Source organism: Dipodomys merriami, unplaced genomic scaffold (genome assembly GCF_024711535.1).
Source record: "Dipodomys merriami isolate MVZ:Mamm:240054 unplaced genomic scaffold, mDipMer1.0.p SCAF_125, whole genome shotgun sequence".
NCBI lineage: Eukaryota > Metazoa > Chordata > Mammalia > Rodentia > Heteromyidae > Dipodomys > Dipodomys merriami.
Genome location: NW_027202549.1, coordinates 3,494,327 through 3,508,129, shown reverse-complemented (window position 1 = coordinate 3,508,129; position 13,803 = coordinate 3,494,327). Strand labels below are relative to the sequence as shown.

Below are 13,803 nucleotides of genomic sequence, written 5' to 3'. Positions count from 1 at the left end.
GCCTCCAGTTGTCCTGTTCCCTTGGAAGCTACCTGCTTCTTTTGTCACACCACGAGATACCAGTAGCTCACACCTATAATTCTAGCTACTAAGGAGGCTGAGATCTGTGGATCAAGGTGTGAAGCCAGCACAGGCAGACAAATCTGAGAGACTCTGATCTCCAATTAATCAGAAAAAAGCTAGAACTAGAAGCGTGGCTCAAGTGTAGGGAATCAGCTGTGAGCTAGAGTCTGAGATCCTGAGTTGAAGCCACAGTCCTGGCATACATAAGAGGACACTAGTAACTTTGTAAGAGTCCCACCAACCTTCATGACAGTTTGACAACTAGTGGTACAAGTTTTATTGGGAAGGATCTAGAGCTCTTGTATTGATTTGAGCAGCAGACAGACTTGATCTGTGCACAGGTGATCCTGGGATTGCTGGAAGCTTCCTTCTGAGGTCATTTCTTCCTGATCTCATTCTTTCGAATTCCTTAGTGCTCAGCCCTCCCTGTGCTGATTGAGCACACGTAGTAAGGTGGCTTACAGCAACTGGTCTGATGGTGTGTAATGCTGACTTCCCTTCCCATGCCTGGCCTGATATCAAGTTCAGGTTGTCAGCCCTCAGGAGGACCTGATGCCTGGGTAAAGGTTGCCTTTAGCATGCTATCCTTGTTATCTAAATTCTCAAGTCTTTGCCCCTTGGTCAGATCTGTGAGCCTGAGTCCTCTCAGGGCAGTGGACAACCTCCCTTCCTGAACTAGTTATGGTCTTCTAGTCTCAGGAAGAAATGGAATGCCTTCTGTGGCAAAAACTTTTCTTCCTTTGCAAGGGTCTCATTACATAGACCAGATTGGTCTTGAACTTCACACCCTCCTGCCTCAGCCTTCCTAGTGTTGGAATTATAAGTCACTACATTTGGCAGGTGGGAGAAAAAAACACACCCAAAACCTCTTAACGGGGCTATCACTAAAGCTAGTATTAGAGTAGATTTCAAGTTCAAACACCTCAAAAGTGTCTGTGCATAGATTTTAGCCTGTTGTAAGGGCTCATTAAATCTACATTTCTGAGAAGCTCAGCTTTGATTCTCATTTCACAGGTGAGGAAACCCAAGTTCAGAGAGTTAGTTAGGCCTCCAAATTCTCAAGAGTTAGCCAGCAGGGGCATCTGGATGTGAGATCAAGCCACGTGACTGCAATTGGCGTGGCTCTGGAGAACACGGATGATAACCACCTTGATATCCAATCCACTTTGGGGACAGGTGGGGATAGTTCAGGGCAAAAGATGCCATCAAAGAAACTCAAGGCAAGATTCTCTGGGGGCAGAGAAAAGGGAGCATCCGCTGTGTGCCAGGCATCCCCTGGCAGAACAAGCATGGGGCAAAGGGCCTGAGGCCCAAAGCTGCAGATCGGGATCAGCGAGGGACGGAAGACGCCAGGAAGAGGCTCTTGACACTCTGGAGGAGGTTCGAGACCCAGTTACCTCCACTTCCAGGGACTGAGTTGACCTTGGCCAGGCCTCTCTTCTGCGCACCCCAATGAACGAGGGTCAACCCTAAGGGTGAGAGACAAAGAAAGTCAATACATCTCACGGCTGGCTAAATGGGCGCGCCAGGGTGACAAGCCGTTGCGGGCTGAGCACCAGCGAGCTACGCAGACCCGTGAAGCCAAGGGCGCGCGCGCGCGGGCCTGCGTGTAACCAAGCCGAAGCTGCGCCGCCGCCCGCACACTCCAAGAACGCGGCGCATGCGCCAACCCGTGCCGTCACAGTCACGTGCCCCGGGCATTCGGCACGGGGCGTGAGAGGCAGGCTGTGACTGACGGACCAACTGACCTGTCCGTGGGAAGCGGTCCTCCAGGATTCGGGAGAAGAAGCTGTTGATTGGGGAATCCCCTCAGTCGGGGGCGGGTTCTTTGCCCTCCTGGTTACTATGACGCCCGGCCCCCGCCCCCTCGGCTGGCCGCCATCTTGTTGTTGATCTGTACCCAGTGGGCAGCGCCGGGAGCTGGACCGAGCGGCCGCTGCGGGGCCGCTGTTGCGGGGGCTCAGCCACCTGCGCTGCCTGCCAGGGGGCGGGCCGAAACCTGGAGGCCCGGGGGGCCCAGCTCCCGTGGGGAGCCTTGGGCACCCGCTGCCCGGGCCCGGTCGGTGAGTGACAGGAGCCGGGGCCGCTAGACCCGCCCGACGCCCGCGGGGAGGGTGGCGGCGGGCGCGGGGTGGGAGTCGGCGCGCGGGAGGCCGGCCGAGCGCCGCGGGAACACCCCTCGGGCGAGGCTGGCACCGAGGCCAGGAGGGCAGCCTGGGTGGAGGTCGGAGAGCCCCGTGCTCCGAAGGGCCGGCCGCCCCGCGAGGGAGCGGGAAAACAGCTCTGTCCGACCGCAATCGCCGGGCCCCGCCGACCCCGCAGGTCTGGGAACGTTTTCCGTGTCAGCCTGGTGGGGGTCCTGCTCCGGGGTGTTGGGATCCGGAGGGGGGGGGGTGGGAGATGACGCTTCTCTCTTTCTTAGATATCATCAGTCCAGAGTTCATTTTCAGGCCGCTAGAGACTTAAGATTAGATCCAACAGGCCCCCAAAAACAAAAACAAAAACAAAAAAACAACAAAAAGAAAAAGCTTCGAGAACCAGACGGGCTGGTGTCACGGCCCTGTGATTCTTGCTGGTTGAAGAACCTCGTGGTACCTTCTTCCCAAGGCCTCCCCTTCTGTGGAGCCGTTTGCTGCATACATATATACACACACACACGTATACACATAGGTGTGTATATATACATGTATACACATATGTATGTGTGTGTATATACGTATATATGTGTGTGCATATATATGTATATATGTGTGTGTATATACACGTATATGTGTGTGTGCATATATATAAGATATAATTTTATATATATATATATATATATATATATATATTGGTGCGGGTCCTGAAGCTTGAACTCTGGGCCTAGGCTCTGGCCCTGAGTTTTTGTACTCAAGGCTAGGGCCTCAACCACTTGAGCCACAGTTCCACTTCTGGCTTTTTTATTTCTTTATTTTTTGGGGAGTGATTAATTGGAAATGAGGGTCTCGTGGGCTTTTACTGCCGGGGCTGGTCTTTTGAACCTCCATCTTCAGATCTCAACCTCTTCCTGAGTAGCTAGGATTACAGGTATGAGCCACCACCGCCACCACTGGGCCATAATACTGAAATTTTACTTGGGTGCCCGACCATCACTTTTTGGTTTTTGCTGTGTCTTTGTGTGTGTGGGCCCGAATGCGCGAGAGTGGGTGTATGTGCCAGTCCTGAGGCTTGAACTGACTGGGCCTGGGTGCTGTACTGAGCTCTTTTGCTCAGGGTTAGCACTCTTCCACTTCAGCCACGGCTCCACTTCCAGCTGCTTGGTGGTTAATTGAAGATAAGTGTCAGGGACTTTCCTGCTGGCATTTGAATCACTTTCCTTTTCCTTAAGAGCTCAGCCTCCTAAGTAGGTAGGATTACAAGCACAAACCCGCACAACATATTCTTTTTTTTTTTTTTTTTTTGTCGGTTGTGGGGCTTGAACTCTGGGCCTGGGCGCTGTCCCCCAGCTCTTCAGCTCAAGGCGAGCGCTCTACCACTTGAGCTACAGCGCCACTTCCGGTTTTCTGGTGGTTTATTGGAGATAGGAGTCTCAGGGTCTCTCCTGCCCGGGCTGGCTTTGAACCACGATCCTCAGATCTCAGCCTCCTGAGTAGCTAGGATTACAGGCGTGAGCCACCAGCGCCCGGCAACATATTCTTTAAGAGAGTAACTGTGATGGTAACTGGACTAATTTGATCTCTTCTAATACACTAGGAGTGTATTTGATAGTGTAATACTCTAGGAGTGTATTAGAATTGGGGGGGAGGAATACTTGTTTTTGCTCTGGATAATCTTGAACTGACAAATTAATATTTGGGGGGGGGGGCGGGGTGTACCAGTCCTAGGGCTTGAACTCAGGGCCTGAGGGCTGTCCCTGAGTTTTTTTTTTTTTTCCCCCTCTCAAGGCTAGTTTTCTACCACTTGAGCCACAGCTCCATTTCTTATTTTCTTGGTGGTTAATTGGAGATAGGAATTTCACAGACTGTATTGCATTGGCTGGCTTTAAGCTTCAGTTGTCAGATCTCAGCCTCCTTAGTAGTTAGGATTACAGGCATGAACCACTGGCACCTAGCTGACAAATTAAGTTTTAACAATACTAAGGGTATTAATAGGCTCTGTAAAAACAGAGTTAGGTCTCTTTCTTTCAAGAGGCGGAAGATGGAGATCCCAGGCACATTATGCAGCTAGAAAGGCTTCTTTTCAGTTCCAAAACACATTTCTGTTTTTGGGTTGTTTTTTTTTTTTGGGTTGGTCCTAGGGCTTGAACTCTGGGCCTGGTCACTATCCCTCAGCTCTTCAGCTCAAGGCCAGCGCTCTACCATTTGAGCCACAGCACCACTTCCAGTTTTCTCATAGGTAATTGGAGATGAGTCTCGTGGACTTTCCTTGCCCAAGCTGGTTTTGAACCTCGATCCTCAGGTCTTAGCCTCCTGAGTAGCTAGGATTACAGGCATGAGCCACCCGGCACCTGGCAAAAACACATTTCCCTCGGCATCTCCACATAGGCATATTGTGTATCATTATACAAAACCTGCATGAAATGACTAAGAGATGAAGCAACAAATACTCTGTTCGTTTCAGTTAGGGTCATGTCATCTCTGAATGTTTAATTTGAAAAGAAACCAGCTTGTTTTGAAGATTCTTTTGGAAAGCAGATGCTGAAACCAGAAGAGGCAGGTAGCTTGTTACTGTTTGCCTGATTTTATGCTTGAGAAGAAAGAGAAATTGAATGATCTTTATTTTATTGCCCTCCACAAGGTGTTTTTTAATCTTTAAAAATTATTTTGCAGTATTAGCTCCCCCCTCCCCGCCCCCCCCCCCCATGGGGATGGGAGATGGAAACAGTCCTGGGGCTTGAACCCAGGGCCTGGACATTTGGACATTGCCCCTGATCTTTGCTCAAAGTTAACACGCTACCACTTGAGCCACAGCTTCACATCAGGCTCTTTGGTAGTTATTGTGGATAAGAGTAGCTTTTTTGGTGGTTAATTATAGGTAGGATTCTCATGGACTTTCCTGCCCCAGCTGGCTTTGAACTGCAATTCTTAGATCTCAGCATCAGTGCCTAACTTAGTACTGACTTTTAAAAAAACCTTTAAGTGAAGGGTTTTAATTTTTTTCCACTTTTTTTTGTGCCAGTCCTGGAGTTTAAACTCAGGGCTTGGGCACTGTCCCTGAGCTGCTTTTGCTCAAGGCTAGCCCTCTACCACTATATGGTTCTAAAGAATGGAACCGAGGGCTTCATGCATGCTAGGCAAGCACTCTACCACATTCCTAGCCCTTCTTTAGGGAAGTTTGACCTAGGTAACATCATTTCCCTTTGGGTAGTCCTTAAGGGGAGATATTAAATGTTAGGAGCTTCTCAAAATTGTCCCAAACCAACCTTTCCTGCCTTTTTGTTCTTTTAAGAAGTTAAGGTAGCTATTTTTGCTAAAATAGCAGTAATTCTAAGTTAGAGCCCTATTTTGGATGTTGGATTCCTTTAAAATACAAAAAGAGAAGAAAAAATAGTCTGTCCTTAGTTCTTACCAATTGCTTTGGCATACAGTTTTAGGAAATTTAAGGGCCTTTTAACATCCATACTTGCTCTAGCCCTATATTAGAACTACTGTCCTAAGGAAATCAAAATACCCAGGAACTTTATTGTCTTTGTTTAATGCTTTCACTACCTCATGAATGTTTATGAGTAGTTGATGATGCTTAAACAGGTGCCCAAAGGCATTGAATAACAATACTTATGCACTGAGCATTTTTAAGTGCAAATGAATGAAACTTGTTATAATAGTAGCCACTTTATCTTTGCAGAATTTACCTGTGTACTTCAGCACTTTTGATTTTCAAGGCAAGATCTCACTGTCAATTTGATTAAAGGAAATGCAGTAGTGTGTTAGAATTGGAAACAACCTGTTTTTGTTGTCATGTGTTGGAGGCTGCTCTGGAACTTGCTTTGTTATCCCTGGCAGACCTCAACTTAGGATCCTCCTACCTCTACCTCTGGAGTGCTAGAATTATAGGTGTTAATCACCCTGTATAGCTTAGTACTTTTGACTATTATGGGCAACAAGTAGGAACTTAACAGACATAGGATCCTATCTGAAGACAGGAGCTTCTGTGGGGTTGTGGAATGAGAACTGGTGTCCATTATAATGTGACATTCAAGGAGCTGTGGCCCAGCCAGCTCAAACCCTCTTCCCTAGGCTTTTTATTCCACTTCTCAATAACCATTCCATTCTTCTTTTTTTTTTTTTTTGGTCGGTCGTGGGGCTGGAACTCTGGGCCCGGGCGCTGTCCCTCCGCTCTTCAGCTCAAGGCGAGTGCTCTACCACGTGAGCTACAGCGCCACTTCCGGTTTTCTGGTGGTTTATTGGAGATAGGAGTCTCACGGTCTCTCCTGCCTGGGCTGGCTTTGAACTGCGATCCTCAGATCTCAGCCTCCTGAGTAGCTAGGATTACAGGCGTGAGCCATCAGCGCCCGGCTAACCATTCCATTCTTAATCTCTACTCATGACCTTTGCCCCTGTTTGGGATGCCCTGTGCCTTTACTTTTCTTTATATCCAGAGTCCATATTAGGTACTGCCTATCTTCATTGTAAGACACACTTAGAACGTTTTAGTCTGGGGATATTCTGTTCCCTCCTTAAACTAATAACACAAAGCATTATGGCCCTTAGGCAGCAAAACAATAGTATTTGCTCTATTTTTTTCTTTCTTTTTTTAACCAGTGTGTATTGCTACATAATCCAGGCTGGCCTCTTTCAGCCTCCCAAGTGCTGAGATTACAGACAAGTGTCTCCATACTTGGCTTCTTTTCCTTTTGAAATACCAATACAAGGGATTTCATTGTGATATAGTCACATACATGTATATAGTGTTCATAGTTTTGTGTAAGAATAATTTTTTTTGGCCAGATATAGTGGTGTACTTCTATATCTCAGCTACTTAGGAAGTGGAGTTTGGAATGATCTCAATTTGAGGCTCTATTTCAACAAAAAGCCAGTCATAGTGGGGCACCTCTGTGATCTTAGCCATGTGGGAGACCTACATAGGAAGGATTAGAGTCAGTAGGTCAGTGTTACCCTACCTGAAAACTAAGTAAAAAATGGCTTAGGGGCATGGCTCAAGTACTAGAGTGCCTGCTTTGTGAGCTTGAGGCTCTTGAGTTCAAATACTGCTTAAAAAATAATAACTTTTTGGTTTTTTTCTGATAGGACCTAATTTCTTTCTGTACCTTTTTTTTTTTTTTTCTTGAACTCAGCCTGGGCGATGTCTCTGAGCCTCTTTGTGCTCAAGGTTACCACTCTACCACTTGAGCCAGAATGCCACTTCTGACTTTTTCTTTTTTTTTTTTTTGTCGGTCGTAGGGCTTGAACTCTGGGTCTGGGCGTTGTCCCTCAGCTCTTCAACTCAAGGCGAGCGCTCTACCACTTGAGCTACAGCGCCACTTCCAACTTCTGACTTTTTCTGAGTAGTGTATTGGAGAGAAGAGGCTCATGGCCCAGGCTGGCTTTGAACCTCGATCCTCAGATCTCAGCTTCCTGAGTAGCTGAGATTGATTGCAAGGTGTGAGCCACTGGCATCTAGCTCTCTTTCTGTGTCTTTTATATTCAAGATGTAAGATAACAGTCCCCTGTCAAATATGAGATGTGTGAGTTGGACACATCTGTAATCAAACAGGGAAATGGCTGAAGTGGACAAGTAGAAATGAAGATTTGCTGATTCCTACTTCTTACTGTGCCTGAAGTGCGTGCGTAGGTTGTCTCTAGTGCCTTGTGGAGGGAGGCCCATCCTTAGCGCTGCAGAACTTGCCCAAAGGGCAGAACTAAGGCCTAAAAACAAAACAAAATTTGGGCCGTGTGGCCCACTTTCTTTCCTTGCTAAAATGACTCTGACAGCAAATTAAACGATCTTGGCATGGTGTAGTAATACTTTTTCTTTAAAATTTTATTGTCAAGGTGACACATAGAGGGGTTACAGTTACATTCGTAAGGTAGTGAGTACATTTCTTTTTGAATTTGTTACCCCCTCCTTCGATATTCTAAGGAAGGTTCTCTTTTTGATTGAGTTTTGGGCTTGTGTTGATACAATTAATTTACTGTTTCCCTCCTATTTTCTGCTGCCCTGACACAGTTAAGGAGCAGTGATAGGTAGAGCTGGGGAAAGACTACCTAGTAATCTGTCTCTGGTTTGGTGCTAGAAAATAAACAGGTATTTTGTGTGCTAATGCCACTGAGTCTGCCTTTTCACTGATTATTTTTTAATACTTTTTAAAAAAATAGTACTGGGATTTGAACTCGGCATCATACTTACTAAGCAGATGCTCTGTTCTTGAGCCACTCCCCAGTTCTCTGAGTCTTGTTGCCTTATTTTCTTTTTTTTTATTTTTTTTTATTTTTTTTATTTTTTTTACTGGTCATGGGGCCTGAACTCTGGGCCTGAACGCTGTCCCTTAGCTCTTCAGCTCAAGGCTAGTGCTCTACCACTTGAGCCACAGCACCACTTCCGGCTTTTTTCTTTTTGCTTATGTGGTGCTGGGGAATCGAACCCAGGGCCTGAGGCATGCAAGGCAAGCGCTCTACCACTGAGACAACTTCCCAGCCCTGTTGCCTTATTTTCTATATAGGGTCTCGCTTTTTTTTGGTCTGAGTTGAGGACTTAAACTTGATACCTGACGCTTTCACTTATTGGCTAGTTCTCTACCACCTGGGCCATGCTTTCAACCTCTAGGATCTTTTTGCCTAAGGGTCATAAACATATGACCTTGCTTATGCCTCCCTTGTTTATGCTTCCCATGTAGCTAGGATAACAGGTACATGACCGACTTTTTAAAAAAATTGGTTGAGGGCCAGGTGCTGGTGGCTCATGCCTATAATCCTAGCTACTCAGGAGACAGATCTGAGGATCGAGGTTCAAAGCCAGCCTGGGCAGGAAAATCAGTGAGACTCTTATCTCTAATAACCACTAGAAAACCGGAAGTGGCACACTGGCTCAAGTGATAGAACGCTAGCCTTGAGCTGAAGAGCTGAGGGGCAATGCCCAGCCCAGAGTTCAAGCCCCACAACCGACCAAAAAAAAAAATTGGTTGAGATAGCGATCTCACAAATTAATTTTTGCCTAGGTTGGCATCATCTTTTGCCTCCTGAGTAGTGAGGATTATAAGCATGAACCATCAAGCCTGCTTTTTTGTACTTGCTATTTTTTGGGGTGTCAATACTGGGGCTTGAACTCAGTGTCTCACATTCTCATTTGGCTTTTGGCTTGTTTGTGGCATACTGTGTACCACTTAAGCCATGCCTCTCAAGTCTAGCATTTTGCTGGCTAATGGAGATGGAAGTTTTGCAGATTTTTCTGCTCTGCTGGCCTTAATCTTTGATCCTTTAGGTCTCAGCCTTTGGAATAGCCAAATCAGGCATGAGCCAGTGGTACCCAGCTTTTTGCAGTGATTTTTAAATGCAGATTTTCATTTCTTCTACAATAGGATTGGGTTCTGGGTGGGAAAATTTAAGATATCTTGGTTCTTTTTCTTTTTTCTTTGCTGGTCCTGGGGCTTGAACTCAGGGTGATGAGCTTTGGTGCTCAAAGCTGGTACTCTACTACTGGACCTACAGCTCTACTTCATGAACTTTCCTGCCTAGGCTGGCTTTGAGCTGTGATCCTCAGATCTCAGCCTCCTGAGTAGCTAGGAAAACAAGCATGAGCCAAAGTGCCTGGCTGGTTTTGGTTCTTTTATGAAAGGTGATAAAAGACTTGTTATGGTTTGAAGTTACTTTATGTAGGAGGCATTGTAAATGAATTTTGTTGGTAATGTATGTTCACATCTTTGCTGGATCCCAATAGGGACTGTGTTTTGTTGAGCACTTAGAAAAATCTTCTCTGATCTCATCTCCAAAATTTTTATTTGGATTTAGCTTATCAGTGTCAACTGATGAATAAATAAAATATGGTATGGACAAAAATGGAGTATTATTCTGCAATAAACAAGTTTTGACACGTTACAATATGGATGAACTTCAGAAACATGAAATTTCATCCGTTTTTAATAATTAGTTTAATTCCTTAAGAAATGTGGGAAATGAAATGTGGGAAACTTTTTTTAGGGGGATGAGAGTCAGTTACTAGCTTTTAAATTGACTGCACTTTCACTTGCTTGCTTGTGACTGAGGCTCAACTACTTGAGCCACACCCGCCGTACAATATTTTGTTGGCTATTTTGGAGATGGTATCTTGAAGATTTTCTGTCTTGTCTTGCCTCAAACTACTATCCTGTAGGTCTCAGCTTCCTCAATAGCTAGGATTCCAGGTATGAGCCCCCAGTGTTTGGTATGAGAAGCTTTACATGAGAATTCTGATAACCAAGGTTTTGGCTACATAGAACACTAGCCCATGTTAGAATTTTCTTTTAAAATGAAAAGAAAAACAATTTCTTTTCAGATAACTCTTTGGGGGACATAAAACATGTATAAAGTGGGCAAAATTTGGGGGGCAGTACAGTACTGGGCTTTATACTTGCTAGACAGGTACTCCATCACTTCAGCCACTGTTTGAAATAAGATCCTGCTTCACAGTGGGACTGATAGGCATACACCTCCATACTTAGCTACTTTTTATTTTTTGTCTGTCCAGGGTTTGATCTCAATACTGTGTGCTGTCATTCAGCTTTCTTGCTCCCTGCTGATAGTCTACCATGTGAGACCTCTAGGTAAATGGAGGTGGGAGACCACAGTCTCAGGCTTTTTTCCTTTCTTTTTTTTCTCAGCTGGCTTCAAATTGCCATCTTCTAGATATCTGATTCTTTGAGTGGCTAGGATTACATGTATGAGCCACTGGTGCCTAGCCAGCCAGGTTTTTTAATTGGTTATTTTGGAGATGGAATTTCCTCATGGACTTTTTTTGGTCTAGGCTAGCTTTGCACCACAATTCTCTTAAATCCCAACCTCCTTAGTAGTTGGATTATAATCAGTAGGTACCTGGTTTAGAGGTTTTAATTTTAGTTGTGGGTTTTTTTGTTGTTGTTGGTGGTGGTGGTCATGGGGCCTGAACTCTGGGCCTGGGTGCTGTCCCTTTAGCTCTTCAGCTCAAGACTAGCACTGTACCACTTGAGTCACAGCACCACTTCCAGCCTTTTCTGTTTATGTGGTGCTAAGGAATTGAGCCAAGGGCCTCATGCATGCAAGGCAAGCACTCTACTGCTGAGCCACCTTCCCAGCACCACAACTTTTGGTTTTCACTTCAATTTATAGTTTTAGCTTTTACATTTACATCTCTGATTCATCTTGAATTAGTCTTTGGGTTTTTTGTTTGTTTGTTTTGCCAGTCCTGGGACTTGAACTCAAGGCCTGGGCACTGTTCTTGAGCTTTTTTTTTTTTTTTTTTTTTTTTTTTGCTCAAGGCTTTGCATTCTACCACTTACGCCACAGTGCCACTTCCGACTTTTTCTATCTCTGTGGTACTAAGGAATCAAACTGAGGGCTTCATGCATGCTAAACAAGCCACATTCCAGTCCCTGAATTAATCTATGTTGATGTATGAAATTGCAATTGAGATTTATCTTCTCCACAAGGATTTTATCTACTTGTTCCAGTGCCAGCAACATTGCTTTGTTGTTTTTGTATTTAGTATTGACTCCCAAATGTAGCCATTTAAAAAGCAAACCTTTGTTTCTGAGGGTTAAGAATTCAAGAATGTAGCCAGGCCCCAGTGGCTCACGCCTGTAATCCTAGCTACTTAGGAGGCTGAGATTTGAGAATCATGGTTCAAAGCCAGCCCAGGCAGGAAAGTCCATGAGACTCTTAGTTCCAATTAACCACCAGAAAACCCAGAAGTGGTGCTATGGCTCAAGTGGTAGAACACTTGCCTTGAGCTGAAGAGCTCAGGGACAGTGCCCATGCCCAGACTTCAAGCCCCATGACTAACCCCCACCCTCACCCCCCCAAAAAAGAATGGCTTAGCAGAGTGGTCTGGCTCAAGAAATCTGCAGTCAAGATGCCTTCTCAGGCTGTAAACATCGAAGGTTTGCCTGCAGCCACAGGGTCTTTTTTAAGATTTACTTGGCTGTTGGCTGGAGGGCTCAGTTCTTTTGTACCTGCACTGGAGCTTCTTTGGATGTCCTATGACATGAGTTTCACCTCTTGGGCAAATGATCTAAAACAGGATACAGAAGAAACTATGGTGCCTTCTTAACCAAGTTACATAGTCATCTCACTTTTTCTTCCTCCCTCCCTTATTTCCTCTTCATTATCCCCCTCTCCTTCCTTTCCCAGAGCTTTGGGCTTGGTAGACAATCACTTTACACCTGGGGCTCAGTGATCCTCTTACTTGCCTCAGCCTTCAGGGTAGCTGGGAGTGCAGGCATGTTCTACCATGCTTGCTGTCACGTTTTTCACTTTAGCCTATCCTGTAGGGAAGAGGGCACTACATAGGAAGTGAAAAATGTCAAAAATTTGAAACAGTTTAAAGGTACTAGGTTGGGTGCTAGTAGTTCATGCCTATAATCCTAGCCACTGAAGAGGCTAAGGTCTGAGGATCATAGTTTGAAGCCAGCAGGGGCAGAAAAATCCATGAGACTCCTATTTCTACTTAACCAGCAAAAAGACACAAGTGGAGGTGGCTCAAGTGGTGAATGAACAGGCCAAGGGAGAACCTGAGGTCCTGAGTTCAAGACCCACTACCTGTGTGTGCATGTGTGTGCTTGTGTGCATGTGCACACACACATACACAGGCACATGCACACAACAATTGACTGTGTAAGTGTAGGCTTATTTCTGGAATAACTATTCTCTTCCACTAATCTATTTATCTCATTTCCCAGTAACCCACTACTGTAGCTTTATAGCAAATCATGGAGTCAGTAGTATAAATCATCCAGTTACATCCTGCACCTCCCCACACCCAAAGTCCTAGGGGCTTGGACTCTGAGCTTGGGCGCTATCCCTGAGCTTCTTTTGATCAAGCCAAGTGCTCTACCACTTGAGCCACAGTACTACTTCTGACTTTTTTGAGTACTTTTTTTTTGAGTACTTTATTGGAGATAAACATCTCACGAAGTATCCTGTCTGGGCTGGCTTCAAACCACAATCCTTAGATCTCAGCCTTCTGAGTAGCTAGGATTATAGGCCTGAGCCACTAGTGCCTTGCTCAGTTTTATCCCTTTTATCAGCATTGATTTGAATATTCCAGATTCTTTTGCTTGCCTAGCATATGCAAGGCCCAGGATTCAAGTTCCTGTACTTCTAGGAAAGGAGGGGAGGGAAGGAGAAGGAAGGGAAAGGGGATTGGGGAGCAGGGTTAGGCATGTAGATTAGAAGTAGAACATATGCTTAGCATGCTCGCTCACTCTGCTCTCCTCTCCTCTCCTCTCCTCTCCTCTCCTCTCTCCTCTCCTCTCCTCTCCTCTCCTAAGTTCATTGTATGCTTTATATACATTTTAAAGTTAATTTACCAGTTTCTGGAAAGAAGTCTGCTGGCATTCAGATTCTACTGAATCTATTAAGTTTTTGGAGGGAATTGACACTTTAGCAATATTGAGTCCTCCCATCTGCCACACAGCTCCATGTGATTTTTTTTTTTTTTTTTTTTTTTTGTCAGTCGTGGGGCTTGAACTCTGGGCATGGACACTGTCCCTGTGCTCTTCAGCTCAAGGTGAGCTCTCTACCACTTGAGCTACAGTGCCACTTCAGGTTTTCTACAGACTTTCCTGCCTGGGCTGGCTTTGAACCATGATCATCA

At 45.4% G+C, this 13,803-nt stretch overlaps 1 protein-coding gene across 3 annotated transcripts in view; it reads left to right on the top strand.

The window, feature by feature from the left end:
* Positions 1–2,040: 2,040 nt before the first annotated feature.
* The window catches only part of LOC138824087 (inositol hexakisphosphate kinase 1), a 28,349-nt gene continuing 16,586 nt past the window's right edge, over positions 2,041–13,803 (top strand). For 2 of the 3 annotated variants that reach the window (XM_070017797.1, XM_070017795.1), the window contains exon 1: positions 2,041–2,126. The gene's annotated coding sequence lies outside the window, so the exon portion shown is untranslated. Of the gene's footprint in view, positions 2,127–2,295; positions 2,386–13,803 lie in introns of those variants that run through there. The other variant, XM_070017796.1, reaches the window with a different exon arrangement.